Consider the following 13,528-nt stretch of genomic DNA (forward strand, 5'->3'; position numbering starts at 1 on the left):
TTTGTATCAGTTTTTAGAGTTCACATATAAGCAATATATGATATTTGTCTTTCTCTGACTTACTTCCCTTAGTTTGATAATCTCTAGATCCATCCCAGTTGCTGCAAATGACATTATTTCATTCTTTTTAATGACTGAGTGATATTCCATTGTATATATGTACCACATCTTCTTTATCCATACCTTTGTCAATGGACATTTAGGTTGCTTCCATATCTTGGCTATTGTAAATAGTGCTGCTATGAACATTGGGCTGTATGGATCTTTTTGAATTATGGTTTTCTCTATGTATGTGCCCAGGAGTCAGATTGTTGGGTCATATGGTCGTTCTACTTTTAGCTTTTTAAGTAACCTCCATATTGTTTTCCATAGTGGTTGTACCATGAACCTATTATTTTTAAATCAGGAGAAACCTGAAAATACAACTTTGGAATATGAATCTCACACACACACACACACACACACATATAATGGAAGAAGATGACTTGAGCCCTTTAGCCTTCAGCACAATCCCTAGAACACAGGAAGGGTTCAGAATATCAGCTACTATCATCACTGCTGTTATTGTTGGTTATTCTGTAAAACCACCATGGTGGAGAGAGGTCATTTTAAAAGAGAACATGGGGCAAGGGAGAGGGCCAGACAACAGGCTGGCAGTCAACTACAATATTTTCCTCCCTGGAAGATTTGGAAGTTGAGGAGAGATGTTGGTGGGTGATGCTGCTTGGCTAGGCTCACGCCTCCCTCCATCAGGTCCTGAATGGAAGTATCAGGGTGCTCACCCAGGCTGGAGACCAGGCACCTAGCCTCCAGCATCCCTCGCTGGCTGAGCGAAAGGTCGGGGTGGGGAATACTCAGCTCATGCTCTAGAAATCCTCCTAGGGATTTGGATGTTATTGGTCTCTGGTGGGGGGCACTGGGCATGGATATTTTTAAAAAGCTCTCCAAGGATTTCAATTTGCAGCCAGGGTTAGGAACTACTGGAGAATCAGGGTGAGGGTTGTATAGGAGGAGCCCAGGGGAGGCTTGGACCCAGCCTGGGTGAGGTGAGAGTCGTTCCTGGGGGCTTCTAGGAAGAAGTGTTGTCAAAGTTGAAAGGATGAGTATTAATAATAACAATAAAATTAAATGTTTATTAGCTGCAAGGGGCTGTCCATTCTCTCCACATCCATTTTTCCATTTAATCTATAGCCAAACTGCAGTGATTTAGAAATGTGCTCAGGTTCCCACAGCTGGGAAGTGGCAAAGTGGCTGAGCCAGTTTTAAACTCAGACTGGTTCCAAACCAATGTTAGCTTGGCTGGGGGGCAGGCGGGGTGGGAAGAAGGATTAAGGGTTTCTGGCAGAGGGACTAATGCCAGAAAAAAACAAAGCTCTTAATCCTGGCTCAGAGCCTCAGTCTCTTTACCTATAAAATGGGGCCCATCCATTGCCAGCCCTGAACATCCCCCAGAGGGTGACTGGGACGATGAGTGAGAGTGTGCAAATCAAACAGGACCACTGCTTAAGTTATTATCAGCAGCCCAGCAGCCCAGTAAAGCAGGGAGGCCAGAGAAAAGTCATGGACCAGCTGTCTTGGACACGTTGCCTAGTGACCTGATATCCTGGGACCATTTCCTTTTTCCTTTGCCTGTTTGTGCTCCATCAGAGCTGCGTGACAGACTAGCTTGTTCTGATCCTGACAGTGACAGCTTACACAATCCACAGCAGACAGCACGACAGAGCGGCGTGCGTGCACACGCGCACACAGCCACACAAACCTCGCATCTAAGCCAGCACGGACACAGTTGACGGAGGACAAAGAAGGCCTTACAGAAGTGCCAGAAACTGAGAATAGCAAGGAAATGACAGTCCACTCCAGTATTCTTGCCTGGAGAATCCCATGGACAGAGGAGCCTGGCGGGCTACAGTCTGTAAGGTCACACAGAGGACACAGGGCGTGTCCAAGATTTTATACTAGATCAGCAGGTCCCAAAGTGAGTTCCATCAAAAGAAAAAGGAATGGGTTGGGTTCTGCTGTCAAATAATTTTGGGAAATCCTGGGTTAGATGAAACTCACTCTTTAGTCTGGCGATGTGTGTTGTGAACATCTAAGAAGAGGGTTCAGCTGGTAGCTCTTTTTGCATCAGTTTAGCCTAAAATCAAGTGGCCTAAAACAATCAACATTTAATATTATATGGTTTCCAAGGTTCAGGAATTCAGCTAAGGCTGAGCTGGTGGTTCTGATTTGGGGTTTCTTATGAGGTTGAATCAAGATGGTAGACAGGTCTGCAGTCATCTGAACGTTTGACTGGGGCTGAGGGGTTTCTTTTTTTGGCATATAGTTGATGGACAATAGTGATTCAGTTACATATATATAAATTCTTTTTCAAAGTCTTTTTCTCTTATAGGTTATTACAGAATACTGAGTATAATTCCCTGTGCTGTATAGAGGTCCCTGGAGGGTCTACTTCTTATGGTTGTTGCTAGAGGCCTCAGACCCATACCAAGTGGGCTTCTCTAAGAAGCTGCTCAAGTGTCCTCATGACATGGCAGCTGGCTTCCCCTGGAGCAATCAATCCAAGAGAGAGTGAGGCAAAAGCCCGAGAGGTCTTTTGTGCCCTATCCATGAAAATGGCACGACACCACTTCTGCTCTATGAAATTGGACAGTGTCACCAAAGAGGAACAGTGTTGCCAGCGGGTCAGAATTTGTTCTGACCTGAGGCAAGAGATCTGGGTTCAGAGACTCCTGCCACCAATGCTCAGAGACAAAGATCTCCCCTAGCGACAGAAGTGGGGGATGTGAACACTCCCTTGAGGAGACAAACATCAGGCTTTTGGACCCTGGGCCCCCAGTAGCCCCAGGGTGGTTCTGCAAAGAAAAGTCACCAGATACAAACTCATGTAAACAAGAGAACCCGGAAGTCAGGGGAGGTGTGCTCAGCGAAGCCTATGAGGAGATCCGAGTGGCTCACCAGCAGTGTCTGCTGCATTTATACTCAGGGATAATTGGGAATGACAAAATGGCTCAACAAGAGGGGATTAAGCTGGACAAATGATGGTGCTTCCACACAATGGGAGAAAGTACGCAGCCATTAACTACCAAGCTCCCGAAGATGATTTATTGTCATGGTACAGGGGGGGAAAGTCAGCCTCAATCAGTCTGTATAATACTCCGTTTAAAAGAAATATAAATTTGCATTTATATTCTAGTTGTTTTAAAGTGACAGTATGGTGGATGTTCAAGTTATTTATTTATTTTTCCTTTGTGCATTTGTGGGTTGTTTGAATGTTTTGCCTTTAAGACAAGACAAGTAAACCTAGGTGCTACATTTAAGATTTGATTCTCAGAAGGGACCCTTTAATGCTCCATATTACCTGATATGCCTTTTCCTTCCCCTCTGACAACTTGCATGTGTGCCGTGTAATTGTTTTGTAATTGTTATGCACACACACTCCAGGGCTGGACCACCCTGATTGGAATTCTGCTCCATCATGTATGAGCTGGGCATCCCTGAGCAAATTCCTTAACTTCTTTGTGCCTCGGGCTCCTTGGCAATAACGCAGAGGTAATGATAGAGTGCTTTGTAGGGCTGTGCTGAGGAACCAAATGAATCAAGATATGTAAATGGCTTGGAGCGTTCCTGACTTGTAGAGAGCACTTTGGCTAGGTGGACCTACCTTCCCCAGCCCCGCCCTCTTCCCTGATGAATCTGAGCCGTTAAGGTCTTGTTTTGTTCTTTCTCTTCTCATTAAAGCTATCCTTCTGTTGCATCCCTTTGGAATCCTTCCAGGCGTTCTGTGTGGGTAGTGATGAATTAATCAGGTTGCCCAGCCACAGGCACCCTTGCTCAATCCTTGGCTCCTCCAGGGAATGCCCTTCGACCCGGTTTCGGAAGCTCCAGAGAGCCCGGGGCCCAGGGGAGGCACACCTGCAGCTTCTGCCTGGCTGCTTCCATGTCGCTTTCCGATGGCCCCAGCCTCTTAATAACCCTGTGCTAGTTTCATCGGGAATATTGCCTTCACAGGGCCCTGTCCTTCCTTCACCAAGGGTGGGCACATGGCCCAGGCCAAGCCGATCAGTTTCTCGTAGGAATATGAACCTTTGTCAGGCTGGAGGATGGGAAGGAGCTGAAGCTGATTCATCCCAGTGACAAGGCACATTTTTCTTACTCTTTGGCTCCCTGGAGCAGCCCCATTCCTGTTGCAGGGAGGGGGACTCCTTCCAGGCCCTGAGGATGGGCTCTTGTCTAACACTCAGAAATGAATTGTCTGAGAAGACATGTACTGACAAAGCAAAAAGATTTTATTCAGAAGGGGTACTCGGGCGGAGAGCAGTAGGGAAAGGGAACCCAGGAGAACGGCTCTGCCACGTGGCTCACAGTTTCAGGTTTTATGGTAAGAGGGTTAGTCTCCAAGTTGTCTCTGCCCAGTCATCTTGTTTGACTCATATTTGGTCTGACTTGGGGTCCTTCCTGGTGGCACACACATCTCTCAGCCAAGACTGGTTCCAGCGTAAAGGATTCTGGGAGGTTGGTAGGGCGATATTGTAGGCTGGTGTCTCCTCCCTCCTTTTGGCCTCTCCCGAATTCTCCTGGTGAGTTTTTGGCAGCAGCACCACATTCCTTATCATTCCACAACAGGACCTCCTGTTGTGAGACAAGAAACGAGTCATTATCATCATGGCTGGCTAACACGGGCAGTTTCAGTCAGTGGTTCCCTAACATTTTCTGGGGTCCACTGTTGAGTTTTCTTTTCGATTATTTGTGCTCTACCATATCCTTTCCTCCCTAAACTAGGTAAAGTCCTTCTGTTTCTCTTGAAACCAGTGAACACCAGCTGCTACAGTGCGACAGGAAGAGAGTGAAACAGAAAGAGGCAGGCTGAGCGGCATCTCCACGCCACCTACAAAGGGACATCTGAGTTCTGATCCAGCTCAACAACTAACTCCTCCCATGACCCTGGGCAAGTCCTCCCACCTCTTCCTTTGCTCCTCCATCTCCTGGAAACATCCCATAAATGCAGTGTGCTGGGGATCCTGTCCTAACCCCCCTCTGCTTCTCCCTGGGGTCATCACACAGTCTGTAGTTCCAATGACCACCTCTAAACTAACACACCCAGTTCCTCCTTCTGGTCCAGATCAGCTCTCCAGACCTCCAAGTACCTCCTGGACATTTCCACCCAAGGCTTTCTCAAACTCCCCACGTGCAAAAAAACCGAGTTCAGGATCGCTTCCTGCACACTGTTCCCCTGCCTCCCTCCCCCACTTTGGTGCATGACATCAACACGCACCTCTCCCCCCCAAAACCCAGAGTTCCCCTGGACTCCTTGCCTGCCTGTCAGCAGGCACCATCCACACTCTCTGAGGCCCTCTGTCATATGAGTCCTCCTGTTTGTCTAGCAACTGTCACTTTACAACATCCATTCACCTGTTGGTCACTTAACCCTCGCGAGTCTGAGGAAAGTCCCAACAAGCCCTCACAAGTCCCAACCCGAGGAAATAAGGAATCAGAAGGGAAACGACCTGGCCAAGGCCCCATAGGAGGTAGAAGGCAGTGCTGGGATCTGAACCCAGGACTGTCTGAGCCCATACCCCATGCGAGGGCCAGTATTCCCTCTGTCCATGGTGCCTGAAGGGCTTCCCAGGTGGCTCAGTGGTAAAGAATCTGCCTGTAATGCAGGAGACTCAGGTTCGATCCCTGGGTCAGGAAGATCCCCTGAAGAATTCCAGAAATGTCAACCCACTCCAGTATTCTTGTCTGGAGAACCCGTGGACAGAGGAGCCTAGTGGAATACAGTCCACGGGATTGCACGAGTCGGACACAGCTTAGTGACTAAACAGCAACAACAATGCTGCCCACATCAGGAGAAGCAAGATTTGGGCTAATGACTCTCTGGCTGGTTACTAAGGTCCATGGGGTGCAAACAGCAACAGTGTTTTTCATGAGCTCATGGGCTCCACCCAGTTCCTAATCTGAGCTTGAGCTTGTGACCTCGGAACTCATCTCCCAGACAACCAGAGTGATGCAGCAAACAGAGGGAGCTGAGCTGCCCGGGCAGGGGTGGGGGTGCAAGCCCAGGATGGATGTGCGTGTGTGGGGTGGGGGCTGCCAACATCCACAAGAGCCTCGCCCAGAACCTCCCCTCTACATAGTCACACCATCCCCTCCCTATGAGCCAGAGGAATCCAGCACCCGTCCTGGCAGGGCCACCACGAGCTGAAAGCCCAGGAGTCTGGGAGGGTGGGGACCTGTGATGAGCACAAAAGACTGCTGGGCCAGGGCCCTGGGCCCTGGGAAAGGTATGGGAGACTCAGGCTCACACCTGGCCTTAACTCCCACGTGAATCCAGCATCTGAGCCCCTCTCACCTCCTCCTTGCCCCCACCTCAGTCTGAGCCTATGTCACAGCCTAGGCTATTTCCTTCCTTGTCCCTGTAATCAATTTTCTTTTGGTAAAATATATAACAGAAGTTGTCATTTTAACCGTTTGTGTTTGTTTTTTATTGGAGTATAATTGGTTCACAATGTTGTGTTAGTTCTGCTCTATCACAGAGTGAATCAGATACCTGAATACACACACCCCCCGCCTCCTAGCCTCCCTCCCACCCTCCCTAGCCCACCCCTCTGGGTCATCACAGAGGGCTGAGCTGAGCTCTCTGCACTGCATAACAGCTTCCCACCAGCTATCTGTCATCACAAGGGCACAATGCACCTGCCTTAGTTGCCGTCACTGTGTAACCGTCACCGCTGTCTGTTTCTAAAACTTCCATCATTTCGAACAGAACTCTGTAGGCTCGAGGTAATATGCCCCCCTTTCCTTTTTCTCCCCCAGCCCTGGTAACCTCTAATCTGCTTTCCATCTCTGTGATTTGCCTGCTCTCAATATTTCATAGAACTGGAATCATAACGTTTGTCCCTCTGTGTCTGTCTTCTTTCACTTAGCATAATGTTTGCAAGGTTCGTCCATGTTGTAGCCTGTGTCAGAACTTCATTCCTATTTATGGCTGAATAATACCCCTTGGTATAGATAGATCACATTTTGTTTATACATTCATCTGCGGATGAATACCCTGCAGTCCATTTGTCTGCAACAGCTAGAATGATCCTGGGAAAATAATACTCACTGCGGCACGAGTTTGTTTAAACCCTCCTGCTGCTGCTGCTGCTAAGTCGCTTCAGTTGTGTCCAACTCTGTGCAACCCCATAGACTGCAGCCCATCATGCTCCCCCGTCCCTGGGATTCTCCAGGCAAGAACACTGGAGTGGGTTGCCATTTCCTTCTCCAATGCATGAAAGTGGAAAGTGAAAGTGAAGTTGCTCAGTCGTGTCTGACTCTTAGCGACCCCATGGACTACAGCCTACCAGGCTCCTCCATCCATGGGACTTTCCAGGCAAGAGTACTGGAGTGGGGTGCCATTGCCTTCTCCATTAAACCCTCCTATGGCTCCTTAATTCATTCAGACCTGTGGACCTTATCCTGCCAGGCTCCTCTGTGCATGGAATTCTCCAGGCAAGAATACTGGAGCCATTCACTTCTCCAGGGGATCTTCCTGACCCAGGGATCAAACGTGGGTCTCCTGCATTGCAGGCAGATTATCATCTGAGCCACCAGGGAAGCCCTTATTATGGCTACAGAGCCCTAAAGAATTCGTTTTCACTCTGTGAATATGTGTGTGCTTGCACACACACACACGCATCATTACTTCTGTATCCCTCCAACCTTATCCCTCCCCATTCTCTCCACTTCTTGCTGTTCTATGAACATGTCAGACTCACTCTCACCTCAGGGCCTTTGTACAGGCTGTTCCTTCTGCCTGCAATGCCTCCCGCTCCCCAGACATCTGCATGGCTAACACCCTTGTCTCCATCAGGTTTCTGCTCAGCTGTCACCTTCTCATAAGGCTCGTCGTGAACACCCTCTCTAAAACTGCAACCTGCCTCCTCTATATCCATCATTCCTGATCCCCCTCATCACAGTCTAGCTTCCATAGCACTTGTCACTTTCTAAAGTGTTATACAATTTGTTATTTCCATTGTTTATTATCTGCATCCCATCTCTAGAATGTGAGCTCCTTGAGGATGAGGATTTTTTTTTTTTTTTTTGGTCTGTTGTGTTCATCGGTATATCTGAAGCACGTTAACAGTGGCTGGTGTGCAGTAGGCACTCAGTAAATGCTTGTTGAATAAATGAATATGAGTTGGGGCAGGTTGCTACACTTCTCTGAGCTCCTGTTTTCCCATCTGTGAATCAGGGATTATGACCCATCCTTGGAGTGGGGAGGTCACAGTGGGTATCAGATAATGACTGTCACCTCCCTTTGTAAATTATAAAGCATTGAGCACGTAAGAGGGAGATAGAAAAAGAAATCTGATCTTCACTGAGTACACTCGAGGCCAGATGCTTCCCATGACGTACCTCATTTTATCTCCATTTTACAGATGAGGAAACTAAGGCTCAGGGAGGTGAAATAATGCTGCTGGATCAGGTAATGTGAAAGTGTCAGAGCTTCAACCCAGCTACCTGGCTTTTTCTGTAAGTTGCTTACAGCTCTGATTATTTCATAAGCTTAAGAAAAAACTCCACCTTCTCCAGGGACAACTCTGAGCCCAGGGGAATGGTAATGAGGATGAAGATGTGAATAGCCTCCTTTTATTAAAAGCTTCCTACACATGTCAGGCTCACTTTACTACGTGCCAGATGCTGTGCATATGCTCTGCTCATAAGATAGCAGGAAACTGGTGTCATTATTCCCTGTAACAGAGGAGAAATCTGAGGATCCGAGAGGTCAGACCACTTGCATGGGTCCACACAGCTAAGGAATAGCAGAGACAGCATTTGAGCCCGAAGCAATCCAGCTCCCATGACCTTGAAAGAGATCTTGACCTTGTAGATATGGTTTATTTAATGCCACATAAGCTGCCACACCCAACCCCATGACCATCCCCAGGGACCTCCCCACTCCAAGCCAACCCAAGAGGGTGCTTTTGTAGGTGAGGGGGCAAGCACACCACCAGCCCCCCATGACTGCCCCTCTGTGTGTGCAGCACGATATGGAAGGAATAAGGAGTCGGTGGGAACCTGGGTGGGGATCCCACGAGCCTGCACTGCCAACAAAGACAAATGAATAGACTGCTGAGCAAACCAGGGCACTTCCACCCCAGAGCAGAACTGTCGCTGGTAAATAAATCATCAGAGTTCCACTCTGGACGTGCCAATTTCAGCGGGAAAAGATGAGCGCATTTATCTGCCTGGTGACACCCTGGCTGTCTTCAGGCAGTGATGGGGTATGAAAATATTCCCAGCTTGCACTCTGCCCAGGGCTGTTTCCAGAGCAAGGGTGGTGGGGGTGGAGGGTGGGGAGAGGGTCTCATAGGAAGAATGGTGTTTGCCTCAGACTTCCCGTGGTTGCCCAGATGCACAGTCCTAATGCTTTCTATGTGCTTTTAGGCAATCATAGTCATAGTAATCTCTCTCTTTAGTTACTAACTCATGTCCGACTCTTGCAACCCCATGGACTATATGTAGCCTGCCAGGCTCCTCTGTCCATGGGATTCTCCAGGCAAGAATACTGGAATGGGTTGCCATTTCCTTCTCCAAGTCATAGTAATAGTTAGCATCTATAGTTAGCATCTATTGAGAGCATACTATGTGCCAAGCATGATGGTTTTTTAACTATAAATTATCTCACTAACTGGCTAAAAATAAAATACTGCTGAGGAGTCTGTTTCATAGGAAAATCACTCCTTTGAGGGTGTCTATTCTTTATCATGGGCTTCCCTGGTGGCTCAGATGGTAAAAAGTCCACCTGCAAAGCAGGGGACCTAGGTTCTATTCTGGGTGGGGAAGATCCCCTGGAGAAAGGAATGGTTGCCCACTCCAATATTCTTGCACAGAGAATCCTATGTACAGAGGAACCTGGTGGGCTACCATCTATTATTCTCAAGCATCAAATTATGTCTACAATAGGTGGTCCAGTCCAGGGAACCTCCCAAGGACTTCACTAACTTCCCATTATCCCTGGCAGTAATATCTACCACATTCAGCTTCTCCTCTCTGTGGTTGGATCCTGGAGGAAAAAAAAAAATTGTTTTTTAAAGGAGACAATTGGAGATAAGGAAGGGAAGGAGACCAAGCAGGAAGCAGAAGAGGAGGATGTGGAAAAGCCAGCCTGTGGGGAAGGGAAGGATGGCCCAGGTCCAGGGCACCGGGACCTCAGAGCTGAGTTCTTGCCATTCAGAGGAACCTGGTCATGCTGTCTTGCCAAGTTCTGCTGTGCCCTGCCAAAACATTATTGTTTTGGTGGAAAAAAGCTACTAAAATCCGTCATCCTTAGGAGGGGTTCCCAGAACCCTGCTGAGTCAGTGTTAGATCAGTGGAGTGGACAGGGTTGAGGAGGAGGCGGCGCTGGGCAGGCACTTAGCAGGTTGATGTCACACAGTTCTCAAAGCAACCCCACTTGACGGAGGAGCCTAAGGTGAGGCAACTTGCCCACACAACTTCATGCCACTGGTGGAATTTTATCATCAGGTCTCCCCAGATGTTTGCCATTGCAATTTTCCGAGCCCTGACTGGCTGGGGGAAGCCACAGGTGGCCCCTCCTTAGACACCTGTCCACCAAAACCCTCCTCAGTTCTGTCACAGGACAGCTTGTCCTGCAGCCAAGACTCTAAGTAGCCCCTGAAGCCTTCTCCATCTCTTACCTCTTTGGGTTCAGGGAATAAATCATCGACAACCAGAAATCAGCAATAATAAGAAAAGAGGTGACATTGTCTTTATTAATAAGATCATAATAAATTAGGTTACAAAATAGCATGTGCAATATGATCCCATTTGCATAAAAGCAAAAGCCCTGGAGAAAAATAGGTACCTACTGTGAACAACGATTTTTTTTTTTGAAGTAGGGGAAGGAAGATTTATGGATGATTTTTATCTTATTTTAGTTTATACATACTTTCTGACTTACCAACAATGTCTATGTGATATGCATCTCACTTGCAAAATAAAGAACAAAATAAAAACATCATTTTCCCCTCGAAAGAAAGAATGACACTAATACTTTGGGAAACTTCCATAAAACTGCTGCTGCAGAACAGAGCAAGCATCTGCATTAATGGCTGGCTTTGTTCTCCCACTGGGCTTTGTGCTTACGTTTTGTTTTTATAATGTTTTTCAGGGAGCATAATGTAGCCAGATCTGGGCTCTAAGCAATAGCCTGATGGTGGAACAGATACATAGGTAGGCCATCAGAATTTCCATTATTTTTGTTTCTGTGTGGTGTAGAGAAAGGAAAAGAGGCCCGTCCTTGTGATTCACTATTTCCTTTTCCTCTTCTGCCTGTAGCTTCTAATATTCAAACAGATCAGTTCAGTTCAGTTCATTCCCTCAGTCGTGTATTTGTGACCCTGTGGACTGCAGCATGCCAGGCTTCCCTGTCCATCACCAACTCCCAGAGCTTGCTCAAACTTAGGTCGATTGAGTTGGTGATGCCATTCAACCATCTCATCCTCTGTCATCCCCTTCTCCTGCCTTCAATCTTTCCCAGCATCAGAGTCTTTTCCAAAGAGTCAGTTCTTTGCATCAGGTGGCCAAAGTGTTGGCCAAAATACTTTGCATCAGGTGGCCAAAGTATTCAAACGTATGGGCCATCAAATTCCCTAGTAGCTCCTGGAGTTCTTCCTTCCTTTAAAGCCCCAACTACTCAATCTCCACTAACCGGCCCCTACCTTGAAGATAGTTTCTTTGTTCATTGATTCAATAAAGCTCGTAGAAAGTCAACTTTGTGGGAGAACGTATAGTCCAACAGCCAAGACCCTGGGCTCTAACATTCAGACACTGGAGTTCAAATCCCACTCTGGTTGAGTTCACCTTCCTACGCTGCCTGAGTTCAAATCCCCACTGTGCCCTTGACTAACTAGATGATCTTGGGTGACTCACTCCGCCTGTCTGAGCCTCAGCATCCTTGTCAGTAAAAAAGCAATAATTTCTATAGCCAACTTCCCAGGGTGGTTGAAGGAAATAATGCTTACAAAGCCTTTGGAAACATGTCTTCTATTTTTCCCTCTCATGAGGTGACCAAAGGCTCAAGGTGGTCCCTGGGGACACAGTGTTTTCTTTTTCTTTTAATTTTTACCAGAGTCTATTTGATTTACAATGTTGTGTTTGTCTCAGGTGTCCTGAAAAGTGAGTCAGTTATACATATACATATATCCACTCTTAGTTAGATTCTTTTCCCACATAGGTCATTATAGAGTATTGAGGAGAGTTCCCTGTGCTACACAGTAGGTCCTTATCAGTTATCTTTTTTGTTTTTGGCCACACCATGCAGCATGTGGGATCTTTATTCCCTGATCAGGGATCAAACCCATGCTCACTGCATTAGGAGTGTGGAATCTTCACCACTGGACCCCTGGGGAAGTCCCTAGTTATCGATTTTACATATGGTAGTGGGTATATGTCAATCCCAATCTCCCAATTTATCCCGTCACCATTTTCCCTCTGGTAACCATAAGTTTACAACGTTTTCTTATCCTCTAAGGGTTCAAATGAAGCTTTCTAGAAGGACTGGCCTGTCCCAGGTCTCCTATAGAACTGAGAAGAGCACAGCTTCACAATGGCACAAGAGACCTCAGACCAATACCTGGCTGAGAGCAGGCCACCAACACACCAGTTTTCTAAATCTGCCAAAAGTGTCTTGAAGCCTACCAGTTTTCTTGAATATTTTCAATGAATATGGATATGGTCTTCCTAATAAATTAGTCTTGAACATTTTCAGTGAATATATTCTTCTCAGCGGCATTTTAAGCTCAATTTGTCTGAAGCTAAATATCATGGGAGCTGTTTGGCTTTCTTATGATGATATTCTAATGAAGAATATATTCTTGAATATCTTAAGCAGAGTCCTGAATACAATTAAAACATCCTGAATAAATTTTGGGTTAAGAGTATTCAAGAAGTATAAATTCAATGAATATCATCATTGAGCATTTAAATTAGCATAAGAGTGTAAGTCACTGACTGTCTTTAAGGGGGGTGTATTCACAATCATTAACTATATTTGATAAGAATTTTCCTTAGGTTTTGGGAAATTGGCAGCGCTGACTAATTTGAGCAGTTGGTCATCAGCTACTTGATTTTTCAGAGATCTTCATATCACAGAACTGACTTTTGGTGGATTGGTCTGAATCTCTCAAAGACCACTGTGGAAGATGTCCAGAGCACCTCTTGGAGGCCTGAGTAAGTCCACCCAGATTTGCCTCCAACCCTTTGGCTGGAGCCCTGATCTTCCAGCTCCGCCCTTGACCTCTGGGGTGCCCCCATCCTCTGGGCTCTGAAGGCAGCCCGTATTTTGAGAGGAGCATGTCATTTTCATTCTTTTTAGTATTTATGTTCCAGGAATAGGGACAAGGGACTGAGAGCCAAAACTCGTATATATAATGCTAGCCCTGAATCTCAGTTCTGCCCCTGGCCAGCTGTGTGGCCTTGGGCAACTAACAAACCTCCCTGAGCTTTGGTTTTCTCTTGTGTAAACAGGGTCAAACTCGGTCCA

The 13,528-nt window shown here is 46.9% G+C and overlaps 1 protein-coding gene across 5 annotated transcripts in view; it reads left to right on the top strand.

The window, feature by feature from the left end:
* The window catches only part of CCDC60 (coiled-coil domain containing 60), a 281,662-nt gene that overhangs the window by 6,632 nt on the left and 261,502 nt on the right, over nucleotides 1-13,528 (top strand). For 2 of the 5 annotated variants that reach the window (XM_044930161.2, XM_044930163.2), the window contains exons 3-4: nucleotides 11,156-11,217; nucleotides 13,121-13,215. The gene's annotated coding sequence lies outside the window, so the exon portion shown is untranslated. Of the gene's footprint in view, nucleotides 1-8,420; nucleotides 8,468-8,497; nucleotides 8,515-11,155; nucleotides 11,218-13,120; nucleotides 13,216-13,528 lie in introns of those variants that run through there. The other 3 variants (XM_044930164.2, XM_044930165.2, XM_044930162.2) reach the window with 3 other exon arrangements.

This window comes from Bubalus bubalis, chromosome 17 (assembly GCF_019923935.1).
Source record: "Bubalus bubalis isolate 160015118507 breed Murrah chromosome 17, NDDB_SH_1, whole genome shotgun sequence".
NCBI classification, from domain to species: Eukaryota; Metazoa; Chordata; class Mammalia; order Artiodactyla; family Bovidae; genus Bubalus; species Bubalus bubalis.